Below are 12,143 nucleotides of genomic sequence, written 5' to 3'. Positions count from 1 at the left end.
CTGGGATAACTTATTTATGCGGGGAAAAAAAACCCACCTCCCCTCCAAATGAAATATCTCATTAGAAGTTTTATAGCTTCTGTCATTAGGTTAAATAAAATAAATTGAAAGAAGCAAACATTCAGTACTGGATTTAATGTAAAAGTTTTCCTAATTAAGTTGAAAAATCCACACAATATTCAGAGCCTACCATAAATTAGATTAATTAAATCAGTTGCTTATTACACTTTGGTTAAGTAGAATTAAACCTATCTTAATTTTTTTAAGATTAAAAAATGTCATTCTCCTAATACTCTTACCATTAAGCAAAAAGTACGATGTAATATATAAATGATATGCTTTTATTAGAATAACTGAAAACTTTTCTTTTTACAATAGGCTTCATTTTTTAGAACAGTTTTAGATTTACAGAAAAATTGAGAAGATAGTTTAGAGAGTTACCATATATCTCGTACCTAGTTTCCCCTATTTTCAACATTTTACATTATTATGGTACACGTGCTATAATTAATGAACTGATATTGATACATTATTATTAACTAAAGTCCGTGGTTTACTCAGATTTCTTAGTTGTACCCAATGCCCTGCTTCTGTCTCAGATCCCATTAAGATACCACATTACATTTAGTCATTATGTCCTTAGGCTCCTCTTGGCTGTGACACTTTCTCAGACATTTCCTAATTTTTGATGACTTTGAAAGTTTTGAGGACTACTAGTCAAGTAGTTTGTAAGATGTTCCTCTATTGGGATTTGTCTGATTTTTACTTCATTATTAGACTGGGACTATGCGTTTTTGGGAGAATACCACAGAGGTGAAGTGCCATTTTCACCACATCATGTTAAGGCTACATATGTCTACTTGGTTGATCACTGTTGATGTTGACTGGCTGATGTAGTGTTTCTCATTCTTTTTCCCACCTTCCCATACTGTACTCTATGGAAGGAAGACACTATTCACAGACAACACTTTCGGAGTTTCCTTAACTCTGTAAGTCAGGAGTTATGGTCTCTATCCTTCAGGGTAGAGTATCTACATAAATTATTTCTTAATTCTTTTGAATGGGAGATTAGCCTCTTCTCCCTCATTTATTTATTTATTCAGTCATTTGTTATATTAGTATGTACTCATGGATTTTTACTTTATATGTTGGTTTATAATCCCACGCTACTTTATTTTGTGACTCAAATTGTTCCAGCTTTTTGCCCTTAGGAGTTCTTTCAACTGGCTCCGTTGCTGCTTTGATACACTACATCATTGTTTTTTGTTTGTTTCTTTTAGCATTTCCTTACTTTCTGGCACTACGAGATGATCTGGTCCTATCTGGGCATAGCTGACAACTTAAAAAAATCATATTCTAATTTCTTGCTAATTAGGAAAATTGACAATTATAATAAATTCTTATTTATCTCTCAGCCAGACTGTCAGAGAATCCAAATAACTATTTTTTCTGCATTTAAGATTACAAGAAATAATCATGAGATTAATATTAATTCAATTTTGTTTTCTATAATTTTATAGCCATAATACAACATTACAATTATAATCGAATTTATAGTGATGATTAAGATAAAAAGATTTAAATGTATTAAGTATAAGTTTAATACTGTTTATTATATTCTAATTTTAAAAAAAATTAACAGTTTAAATGTCATATGTAAAACAGTCATATGTCCAACCATCACAGATAATTGGAATTTTACCTAAGGAAGCTGAATAATTTGTTTATAACCATGTGGGTAAATCCGAACATTTGTTAGGCTATAAGGCACGTTCATAACATTAGAGTTAGATAACATTAGTTAACATTAGAGTTCTCACAAATGGCAAGATTAATAGATATTAAATGTATTAACACAAGCAAAAGTATATAGCATAGTGCTGACACATTTGCTCGAACCTTAGTATTCAGGCTAAGGCACACCAGAGATAAATATGAAGCCTTATGACACATGCTAGCCTAGACATGTTCTATTTTCTCGAGAATACCTAACATGACTTCGGAGGCTGAATGTGGCCTGTAAAAGTCCCTTTGATGTTCGATGTTCAGATATCAGTGATTCCTAGAGGCTGCTGTGTCTCTAGGTGACCCTGAATGAAGCCTGAGAGCAGTTCTTCAGCTGACTCCTCGTAGCAAGAGAGTGTAAGAATCCACTCTTTAAGTTTTACTGACTGATTAAAAAAACATGGCTTATATTGGCTCTGCACTGATCACTCATGTCCATATATGTGCACTGTTAGAGTCACACACTGCTCTGCCTTTTTCTGGGCTGTTCCCTGCAGATGGCCCTCAGAGACTATGGGATTGCAGTGGCTAAAACCAAACTAATGAACAGAATGGTTCTGTTCCTGAAAAAGGGAAGGATTTCCCACCCCCTCAGTTTTTTTGTTGATGGGATAGATAGCAACCCTATATTATACCCCAATTTTTGCTTTCATAAAGAAAGGTATAGTCTTGCAGATTAAAAAGTAACTATTTAAATACAGTAAGCATAAAACTAGTTGACTTTATTATTGTCCTATGTATTACTGTTTTATATTTATTATGTATTTTCCTATATAAAATTCTTCTTATCTTCTACATGTTTTTCACAGTTCAAAGTGTTATGGCCATTACGCAATTTAAACTTCACAATAACCTAGGAAGGAAAGCGGAACGGGTATCTTCTTTCATTTTACATATTAGGAGAGAGGCTCAGAGTGGTAAAGAAATTTAACAGAAAAAAATAATAACTGAATTTTGAAGCCCTGTTTTTTTTTTGTACCAAATTCAGTGCTCTTTCCATGAACTATACCAGTGTTTCCCACAATGAGGTGCTTTTAGGTAGTACACAGATTAATATTTTTAAAATATTTGAATATATAAAAATATAAATAGCACCTCAAGCTTATGATATCGTGGATATTATTTCAGGGAATTCCCCCAAAAGTAATTTTTAAAAACTAGGTTATATTTTAGAATGAGTAGGAGAACTGTATGCTAGCCTGCATTTGCCTGACCAGATAAGTTGTATGTGTTATATAAACACCACAAACATCTAAAAAGTAAAACATGTTATATAGATGCTGAAGATTTTAAAATACTTTATCTCTCTTGTGGAATTTTTGGCAATTTTAATTATAGGAATAATTAGTATTTCTCTTTATACTTTTATTATAACTAAATCAAATGTCACATGAAAGCATCAACCAGCCACATTTAATGCTCCTAAAAGAAATAAGAGATTGTTTTTCCTCAGGCAAAAGAAATTGATTTCTAATTTGGAAGTAAAAAACTTCAGGCAAGTAGAATTAATGCACATGGATTTTGATTTTCTGAAATGGAGAAGCAATAAGATGTCCTACAAAGTGCATTGGTCTGAGAATTACAAGTGCTGGGGTTCAGTCTTAGTTCTGTGGCTTTAGACAAATGATCTTTTAAAGAGAATATTTATACAACAAAGAGGATTAAAGTTTCTTTTTCTAAGAGTCCTTTTAGTTCTGATTCTCTCTGAGTCAAATATTCATCCCAATCAATTTTCTACCCTATTGAGCAGTTAAATATAGTGGATTTGAGGTGACAATCCTATTTGATTTCTAAGGGCCTATTAGAATGGTACTCTCTCTCCATCAAATCTCCTGTGTAGGCCCCATATCCTTTGGGGATATTTCCTTTGTCTCATGGTTAATAGGGAAGGAGGTATGAAAGACATTTTCCTCCTCTCTCCAGAATCACCTTTACTTTTTTTTTTTTTGGGTAGACACCTTTTATTTTACAAAGAAAGGGACAAAGTAAAATAATTTGTTCAATTTACCTATAGTGATGGAATAGAAGGCTGAGGATTAAAACAAAACGTATTGTATCCTACCCGGGTTTCTTTTCTGATTTTTAATATTTTCAGATAGTGAATGGTGGAATATGTCTACCTTTTTTTTAACCATATCATACATACATCAGTTAGAAATCATTTGAAGTAGTTTAAAGGTAATAGACCTTTTAAACATTCAAAACTTAGAACAGGTTAGGATATATTGCTGTAATAAACAACCCCAGGTTCACTTATTGTTTGTGTGACATGTGGTTATTATAATTTAGTTACAGCTCTGCTCCATATTTTCCTCTTTCAGATACACAGCTTAACATAACCTCCACCATCTAGACATCACTGGTTGCTGAATAAGAGAAAAGAGAGCATGATAAATTATACACTTACTCTTAAAATCTTCAACCTGAAAATGACACATATAGTTTCTATTCATTTGTTTCAAGGCAGGTGTCATGCCTTCACCACTTTTTAAAAATGTTTCTCATGTTATCTTTTATAACAATGATCTTGAAAACTACGTGAATATTCAGTTTTATCTCATACCTCTCTGTCCAGAATTCCAGTTTATCTTGAACATTTCAAACCAAGATTAACTAAAGATCTGTTTTAATCACAAGGCAAATAAAGATTATAAAGTATTATATATTTTTTATTCATAATTTACTTGTGCTATTGGCACTTCTTTCTGTACTCATTTGCTAAGCTATGGTCGCTCATCTCTGTTTGTACTTTCCTATGAACCCTGATTTACCCACCTCAGTGGCTAAGAAGAAACGAAAAATTGCTCCATATTTTTCCCCTTTCTTTTATTTTTTTTTAATTAAAAAGAATTTTTAAAAAAATATTTATTTATTTATTTGGTTGCACCAGGTCTTAGTTGCAGCAGGCGGGCTCCTTAGTTGTGGCATGTGAACTCTTAGTTGCGACATGCATGTGGGATCTAGTTCCCTAATGAGGGAATCAAACCTGGGCCTACTGCATTGGGAGCGTGGAGTCTTAACCACTGTACCACCAAGGAAGTCCCATTTTTCCCTTTCTTTTAATGTCACAGCAGCAACTCCTCAACTTGCCACACAGCTGTCAGGGCTCATGAGAGCCAGGACTACTGAGCAGACCTGAGTTCCTAAAACACACAGCTCTACCCTTAATCAGACTATACTACCAGTAATGTTCCTGAAGGCACAGGCAGATCCAGATTTTAATAGGGCATGAAAATTATCCATTTCTGGAGGCCCTTTTAAAAAATATAGACAAAATTAGATTCGTTTCTTAGAAGGGCCCCATGAAAATGAGAAGCACTGAAGCTTAAACTTTGTTAGCTTCAGGGTTAAATCTTCACTGCCAAGGAAATTCATATGTATGTATCTCCAAACAAACACCACTCCAAAAAAAAGTGTGTGTGTGTGTGTGTGTGTGTGTGTGTGTGTGTGTGTGTGTGTAAAACCAAAAACAGCACAGCCATAGGAACACTATTTCAATCTGGGATTTTTATCTCCTTTCTCCAACATCGAATCTAGTGAGTTTAACTGGACCATCTAAATGGTGAAAGTTGGTGAAAGTTGAAACTCAGCTTTCAAAACTCTTGTGTAAAATGAAGTCTGGAGTAATGAAATGTGCTAGAATGAAAAAGAGTAAGACAGAGAATGTAAATTTGAGCAAGCCTGAATTCTTAACCTAGACATTTTCCTGGGTGGGGATCAGGCCCGTTTCACCTAAACCTCTAAGAAGAGAAGACACCCAGAGAGAGATTACTCCTGTAAGTTCTCTTTACCTTTGAAAGCATCTTCCTTATACAATCTAGAACATCTGTCCTTCTGGGCAAGGGGTCAGCCAGGAGCTCTCCCTGTGTGGCACAGCCATGCAGCAGAGCAAAGAAGGAAGTTGGCTAGCGGGTAAAAGGACATGGAGGGCTGATTGAAGCAAACATACTCTCCTGCCTTTCTCATCTCCAGGCTTTAAAGTAATTCTTCCATTTATCCATTAACACCCATCTGAAATTTAGAAACTATTGGTATTTATTTTATTAAAGTGTTTGGATTGTTTGCTCTGACTGATCAAGATGTTTCATTCATCTGCTATTTATGTAGCATTATTTTTAAAAGATAAAAAACTCACTCTAATTAAGAAAGAGGGTAAAGAAGTTTGCTAAAAAGATACTTTTGGACTTAAAACAGCTCTGTCTGTCTCTCATGGGTCATAGTTTCTACTTCCCTCTTTGCTTCTGCTCATTATCTGCCTGGTGGCTAACTTCTGCTTACAGTTTCTGCTCCCTTTCTGCTTTTACCTGATTTGGAGTTGTTACAGTACTATGCTAGGTGCTAGAAATATAGTACTGAGTAAGACAGCCCTGACCCTCATAGGACTCACAGTATGGCAGGGACTAGTAGTGAGAGAGAGACAGAGAGAGACAGAGAGGAAATATGCTATGAAACAAAAACACACGACACTATGAGAGCATACATGAAGGCAGTATAATATAAACTGTGGATCATGAAACCAATCTAGTGGCTTAAGACCAGTATTTTTAATAAAAGCAATAACAGAAAATATCAGAGTAAATCACACCTAATAAGGTAAGTATTATTTTGTGAATTTTTAAATTTCAGTTTATATAGTCAGTGAATAAACAGACAAAAATCCAGAACCATAGGGAGTCTGCTTTCTAGGAGAAAGATAGATAATAAGATAAATTAGTAAGATATAGAATATATTAGAGGGTGATAAAACTGAAAAACAAAAGGCAAGGAGGAGTATATAAAATGTCAGGGGTATGGGTTGAAATTTTAGGAACAGTAGCCAAGGAAGAATTCCATGGGAATGTGCCTTTTGCGTAAAGACCTCAAAAAACTAGGGGAGGGCTTCCCTCGTGGCGCAGTGGTTGAGAGTCTGCCTGCCGATGCAGGGGACACGGGTTCGTGCCCCGGTCCGGGAGGATCCCACATGCAGCGGAGCGGCTGGGCCCGTGAGCCGTGGCCCCTGAGCCTGCGCGTCCGGAGCCTGTGCTCCGCAACGGGAGAGGCCACAACAGTGAGAGGCCCGCGTATCGCAAAAAAAAAAAAAAAAAAAAAAAAAAAACTAGGGGAGTAAGTCATATGGATATTTGGAGGAGGGACATTCCAGGCAGAAGCAATAGCCAGTGCAAAGGCACTGATCTTGCCTGGCCTGTCTGAGTTTGAAGAAAAGCAAGGCCAAAGTGAGTAAAGGGGAGTGAATGGGAGACATAGCAGGCTATGAGGGAAAAGGGCAAGTGGGGTTTCTGGAGCATGTAAGGCCTTGTAGTTCATAGAAGGGCCTTTGGTTTTGACTCTGCGTGAGATGGGAAGCCATTGGATGATGTTGAGCAATAGAGTAACATGATCTGACTTCTGTTTTAATAGCATTACTCTGGCTGCTAGATTCAAAATAGCTTTAAGGGAGGTAAAGGCAGAAGGAGGAACGCCAGAATGTAAGCTCTGTCAGGACAAGAGTTTTTAACAGTCTTATTCACTTTGTATCTCTCATGCTTTATAGTAACTGGCACACAGAGATATTCAGGAATGAATATTTCCCTGTGTGTGCACCAGATCAGTATATGAAATATATTTCTTACTGTGGGTCAAAGTCATAAGGATTAAAAGCTCCTCTCTTGGAGGAAATGGACCTAGTCTTGGTCAGGAAAAGGAGCTCTGGAAATTGACATTCAGGCTGGGAGTTGAAGAACAAGCAAGAGGACGTGCGGGATGAAGAGAAGAGAAGAATTTTTCAGGCGTTGTAAATTTCGGAATCATCAGCACATGCATAGCATTTAAAGCTCTCTGCAGGTTTTTCTGTCTGGGTGAAAGCAAGCAGCAAAATTAAAACCATTGTAAACCACCTCCACTTTCTGTTTCTTATTTTTTTGTACTCATTTCCTATAACATTTGCCCTTTTGAAAAATAACATATAGTAGTCATTTTGTTAAAAGTGTATAAATCTTTAAGGCAGTTTCCTGTATCATTTAATAATGGGAAAAGTCAATGAATTATAAAATTCATATTTAGGTGTTTTTTTAACCTAAAGTGTACATTGTGGTGATTGGATATACACATATATTGTGAAAGGATTTCCCCCATCTAGCTAATTAACACATCCATCACCTCACATATTTATCTTTTCTTTTTTTTGTAAGAATATTTAAGTTCTACTCTCTTAGCAATTTCAGTTATACAATACAGTGTTATCAAGTATCGTCACCGTGTTTTACATTATATCCTCATACCTTACTCATTTTACTAACCTCTCCTTATTCCACCCCCCATCCCCACCCAAGCCCCTGGCAAGCACCTTTCTTCTCTTTATTTCTATGAGTTTGACATTTTATTTTAGCTTCCACATATAAGTAACATCATGCAGTATTTGTCTTTCTCTGTTTTATTTGACTTAGCTTAATGACCTCAAGTTTCATCCATGCTGGTGCATATTGCAGGATTTCCTTCTTTAATATGGCTGAATAATATTCCATTGTATATATACATATCACATCTCCTTTATCCACTCACCCATTGACAGACACTTAGAATTGTTTCCCTTTCTTGGCTATTGTGAATAATGCTGCAATGAGCATGGAGTTAAGATATCTCTTTGATATCCGGTTTTCACTTCCTTTGAATTATACCCAGAAGTGGGATTGCTGGATCATATGATAGTTCTTTTTTTTTTTTTTTGTGGTACACGGGCCTCTCACTGCTGTGGCCTCTCCCGCCGCGGAGCACAGGCTCCAGACACGCAGGCTCAGCCGCCATGGCTCATGGGCCCAGCCGCTCCGCGGCATGTAGGATCTTCCCGGACCAGGGCACGAACCTGCGTCCCCTGCATCGGCAGGTGGACTCTCAACCACTGCGCCACAAGGGAAGCTCGATAGTTCTATTTTTAATTTTTGGTGGAACCTCCATACTGTTTTCCATAGTGGCTACACGAACTGACATTTCCACCAACAGTGTATGAGGGTTCCCTTTTCTCTACATCCTCACCACCCTTATTGCTTGTCTTTTTGATGATAGCCATTCTAACAGATGTGAGGTGATAACTCATTGTGGTTTTGATTTGCATTTCCCTGATGATTAGTGATGTTAAGTACGTTTTCATATACCTGTTGGCTATATATATGTCCTCTTTAGAAAAATGTCTATTCAGTTCTTCTGCCTATTTTTTAATCAAATTATATGCTTTTTGTCCAGGAGATGTATGAGTTCTTTATATATTTTGGATATTAACCCCTTATCAGATGTGTGATTTGAAATATTTTCTCCCATTTTGAAGTTGCCTTTTCATTCTGTTGATGGTTTTCTTTGCTGTGCAGAAGCTTTTTAGTTTGATGTAGTCCCACTTATTTGTTTTAGTTTTTGTTGCCTTTGCTTTTGGTGTCAAATCCAAAGGAAAAAAAATCATTGTCAAGACCGATATCAAGGAGCTCACTGCTCACTTCCTATATTTTCTTCCAGGAGTTTTATGGTTTCTGGCCTTACATTCAAGTCTTTAATCCATCTTGAGTTGATTTTTGTGTACGTGGAAAGATAGTGGTCCAGTTTCATTCTTTTGCATTCTGCTCCATTGATCTATGTATCTGTTTTTATGCTAATACCATACTGTTTTGATTACTATAACTTTAAAATATTGTTTGAAACTAGGAAGTGTGTGGGAATTTCCTGGTGGTCCAGTGGTTAGGACTCGGTGCTTTCACTGTCATGGGCCTGGGTTCAATCCCTGGTTGAGGAACTAATATCCCGCAAGCTGCACATCACAGCTAAAAATTAAAAAGAAAAAGAAGAAATCAGTAAGTGTGATGACTTCAGATTCATGGATAGTTTAGGTATTCCACGTTTTCTGAGCCTGTGTCTTGTTACCTTTGAGTCCGTGCTTCAGTTTTGAATAGTTAGCATGTGCTTCCTCAGTATAGGCACTGGTGTAGTTATATCAATAGCCCAAGGGACTAGCAATATTTTTTTCTCCTGACTCTTCATGTACAGTGTTTACAACATTGGTTTCATTTCATTTTTATTTTATCTTGTTTTATTTTATTTTGCTAAGTCAGCTTCTGCTGCTATGGTGATACATACACACTATAATTTCAGCAAATTTAAATCTAAAACGGTTCACTTAAAGCAGGGCTTTCTATATAAGCACATGTTTGATATATATATTTTCTAAGGGAAGTTCAGTGTTCTTCATTAACTTCTGGTATTTCTTAAGTTGTAAAATAGACTTAGGATACATAAAAGCATATTATTTAGAATAATATCACAATTTAAGCTATAATAGAATCTAATTCTAACTTTACTAATTAAAAACTTGTAACATTTGACTTGTTTAAAAATATCAAATTAGAAAATATTTAACATGTTTTAAAGAACATTAATAATTGTTTCAAATAACTTTTTTCTTATTATAAGGTAAAATATTGCCATTGTAGAAAATGTAGAAAACACATAAAAGTATAAAGAAGAAAACAAAAATCATCTGTAGTCATATCACTCAGATACAATATCAATATTTACATTTTACAATATTTCCTTCCAGTTTCTATGTATATATTTAATGTATATATATTTTTCAGTATACTATGATATACTAATAGTGGGTAGAGTTTATTGAACACTTACTATGAGCTGGCACCAGGCTAAGTACTTTACATATATTATCTCATTTAATCATCACCAGACCCTTATGAAAATATGTACTATTAATTATCCCCATTTTATAGATAAGGAAACTGAAGCTCAGAAAGGTTTAGTAACATGTTCAAGGTCATACATTTAGAAAGTATTTGAGAGACTTCCTTGGTGGTGCAGTGGTTAAGAATCCTCCTGTCAATGCAGGGGACATAGGTTCGATCCCTGCTCCAGGAAGATCCCACATGCCACCAGGCAACTAAGCCAGTGAGCCACAACTACAGAGCCCTGGCGCCACAATTACTGAACACCCTGCACTCAAGGACCTTTGTGCCACAACTACTGAGCCTGCATGCCTAGAGCCCGTGCTGCACAATAAGGGAAGCCACCGCAGTGAGAATCCCGAGCACCGCAATGAAGAGTAGCCCCTGCTCGCTGCAACTAGAGAAAGCCCGTGTGCAGCAACGAAGACCCAACTCAGCCAAAAAAAAAGAAAGTATTTGAGCCAACTCTAGAATGTAGGTTTATCTGACTACAAAGCCTAAAGCAAAGCTGGTGGCCTATATTCTCTACTATTACCCTGACCTGCTTTTGTCATTTGCCATTAGATTTTGTGAATTTCTCCAAGTCACTAAATGTTCTTCTTAGAATGATTATAAGGGCTGTTGAGTGGTGTGTTTTGTCAGGCATACCATAATTACTTTAAACATATCTCTTTGGGCATTTAGGTTGTTTCCAACTATGAAGGTAAGGACCGCGTGTGAGTCATCTCTGTAGCCCCAGCATCTAGCAAAGTGGCTGGCACTTTGTTTAGGCTCAAAATGTCAGCTGAACGACTAGTTAGAGGGAAGAAAAGGGAATTCATCTAAGGTAAATGACATAAAAGATGGAAGACAGGCAGGGATGAAAGTGACATATTTATGGGAAAATAGGAAAATGAAGGAAGAATCCTAGTTAACAGAAACAGAGAGAACCAGCAGGGGATGGTTTTCATTAGGCACTCTGAGTTGTAAAGAACAGAGAAACTGATTCAGACTAACTTTCTTAAGGTGGTAGTTATCAATAAGGAAAATAGTGATACCATAGGAATTGAAGTTTAGAACAATTATGGGCTCCCCTCTTAATATATCTCTACTACATTCTTTGAATCTGTTTCAAGGTATCTATTTGCTTCTCCTCCAATTACTAACTGCTTCACATAGTCTTTTTTCTGCCCGTATATGTTCTTTACCCCACAGATTAAGTCAACATTTCGGCTCACTTATGGCTCATTATTACCCATCTATCCTCTTTCTACCTCATGATCTTTCTGATTTTGCTCCCGGAGCTAAATTGCCTAACGCGGGCTTGAAAGGCACAAAGATTGACATAACCAAGATAGTGGTTCTGGGAATAATGTTGGAAGGACAGGTGTGAGCAGGCCATCATTGGCTCTTCACTACAGCCACAACAGACAATGTACAATTCTCTGTCCCTTTGAATATGCTGTTCCCTCTGCTTGAAATACACATCTTGAAAAAGCCATGCTTCTGTTCTTTCACAGTACCCGGTGTATACCTCTAGCGTAATATCTATAATTCTTTGTTATAATTATCTATTTACTTTGTCATGACTGTATAATAAATTTTACAACAGCAAGGAGAATGAATGAATACATTAATCAAAATTTGTTTACATTTATTTTATACTAGCATCCATTTATTCACTCATCC

The 12,143-nt window shown here is 36.3% G+C and overlaps 1 long non-coding RNA gene across 3 annotated transcripts in view; it reads left to right on the top strand.

The window, feature by feature from the left end:
• Positions 1-12,143, top strand: part of LOC109550804 (uncharacterized) — a 61,661-nt gene that overhangs the window by 24,920 nt on the left and 24,598 nt on the right. The gene's annotated exons all lie outside the window — the stretch shown is intronic.

Source organism: Tursiops truncatus, chromosome 3 (genome assembly GCF_011762595.2).
Source record: "Tursiops truncatus isolate mTurTru1 chromosome 3, mTurTru1.mat.Y, whole genome shotgun sequence".
Lineage (NCBI taxonomy): Eukaryota > Metazoa > Chordata > Mammalia > Artiodactyla > Delphinidae > Tursiops > Tursiops truncatus.
Note: the sequence above shows the minus strand (reverse complement) of the source record. Positions and strands in the feature narration are given on the sequence as shown.